Genomic DNA, 2,087 nt, shown 5'->3' with positions numbered 1-2,087 from the left:
TGCTTTTCTGCTACGCTCCACGCTCTTCAAAACACAACAAATGAATAATGAGACTTAGTCTTTCTCGACTTTCGCTCCAGTCCCTCTCCACCTAATCATTAGCTCTTTCGACACACGCTCTCGGTTTGTTTGTTGTAATTTTTTCAAAAAGCGAAAACTTGCACTATTAAATGCCTATACATGAAAAAATTAGAACTAACAAGAAGCACACTAGTCGTCATACAAGATTCTGTCTTCTATAAAATGATTACAGTAATATTAAATTTTCTTTAATAATTTTCTTTTTTATCAACGTATATTAAAACGACTACCAGAACGTACACCATTTGAATTTAGAAAAATATTTTAATTGAAAAATTAATTTTAAATTGAGAAAACTTGTTTAATCATATGTTAGTAATAAAGAGTACGTGAACTTGCTTGGATCGCGAATTTATTTTTTAATATGGAATACGACGAATTTATCTGTCAGATCAAATCTCTCTTGTCGGACGTTTTCAGGTACGTCGTGAATACTTTATTTTTTTACACTAAAAATAGAAAAAGGGAAAAACTAAAACTAAAGCAAGGAATAAGAAAAAACGTTCTAAAAAAAAGAAAAAGAAAAGAAATGTGCGTTGGCCGGGAATCGAACCCGGGTCAACTGCTTGGAAGGCAGCTATGCTAACCACTATACCACCAACGCTACCCTGTCCTTCAAAGTGAAAGTTTATATATTTAAATAATTTATTACTTGCAAGTTCTACAATTAGCAGTTAGTTTCAATCTAAATATCCTGGAAATGCGATGAATACTAGTAATTAATAAATTCTCTCAATGAAACAAACAAATACAGAGAAATTTGTTTAGCATTTGAATTCTCGCAGACTATTTGAATTCAAAAAATTTGGACTGGACTCCAGAGTGAAAGGGCGAGTCAACCGTGTTTAGAAATGTGTTTCCTCGCGAAAGCTGAAAAAATGTCGGCCAGAGTCCGATATTTCTTCCTCTTCGTTATCGTAGCCGAGAGAGAACCTGTTCGGGAGTAGAATGAAAAATTAAAGATTTAATTTAAAAAAATGTACCGGTATGTAACTTTTCCGGCGACAAAATTCCACAGGAACTTACATGTACTACTCAGTTTGCTAAGCCTTCGGAGAAAAACCTTTCAACAATACCCAACACGGAATGGCCTTTTGATTATACAGTAATTTTTTTTTAGAAAGTTCTTCGTAAGAAGAAATGAACATTGCTTGTTTTTTGCGTCTCACTTCGAGAAAGGGCATGTATGCGTGGGTAGGATCGGGGAAGAGGCGGAAATATTTTATCCCCTCCCCTCCCCTCACTCACTTCCAGAGAAGACTACTTTTTTTCAATTAGAGCTTTAAGAAAGGAATACTCCACGTAGGTTTCGTAAATAAAACCCAAGACAAAGTAGATCGCAGAAAATACACTTGTGTACTATTGGGCTCCTGAAAGAAGCCTCGCCCAGAAAGAAGCCTACATGTGCTCTTTTTTGCTTCAGAAACAAAAGGGACTGCTCGTAGTCTACCCACTCTCTCCCCCCTTCCCCCCCCCCCCCCTAACAATGGATACCAATACGACTGGAATTTACTTTAGACGAAATTCAACACAAATCTGGATTATGTTATACTGGCCCATAATCACTATCAAAAGCACTTGGTATAAATAATTTTGAGTTATAAGACAAAGATTCAATTTTTCCTAAGCTCACCCCCCCCCCCCCCCAAAAAAAAAAAAAAAAACAATGATGAAATTTTGGAGAGAAATATTAGAGACAAAGGCCATTTGTCAGCGAAACGGTGGAGTGTTCTTAGACTTTGAGAGCACTTCACAAGTCACAACAAGTTAAAATGAATGGCCTTGAGTGCGATACTTCTTCTGATATTTTTATTTTCGTTTGTTGACGTACTCGATGGTAGCCACATACGTCAGAAGCCAGCATTTTTCCGTCGGTTTCCTTTGAAGAATTTGAACATCTGTATAAACACTTTCTACGCCGCAGCACTGCGTTTATTTTGCGGTTCCCTTGTAGACAGGACCTGTCATGTAACCCTCATGGAATGTCGCGTGCTCTGTCTTAGTCA

At 37.0% G+C, this 2,087-nt stretch overlaps 1 non-coding gene across 1 annotated transcript; it reads right to left on the bottom strand.

The window, feature by feature from the left end:
* Positions 1 to 613: 613 nt before the first annotated feature.
* Trnag-ucc (transfer RNA glycine (anticodon UCC)) lies at positions 614 to 685 on the bottom strand. The gene has a single exon. It is a non-coding gene; the product is annotated as a tRNA-Gly (tRNA).
* Between the last annotated feature and the right edge of the window lie 1,402 nt (positions 686 to 2,087).

Source organism: Oculina patagonica, chromosome 6, assembly GCF_052425735.1.
Source record: "Oculina patagonica isolate OP01 chromosome 6, crgOcupat, whole genome shotgun sequence".
NCBI classification, from domain to species: domain Eukaryota; kingdom Metazoa; phylum Cnidaria; class Anthozoa; order Scleractinia; family Oculinidae; genus Oculina; species Oculina patagonica.
The sequence above is the reverse complement of the archived record's forward strand: the minus strand, read 5'-3'. Positions and strand labels throughout refer to the sequence as shown.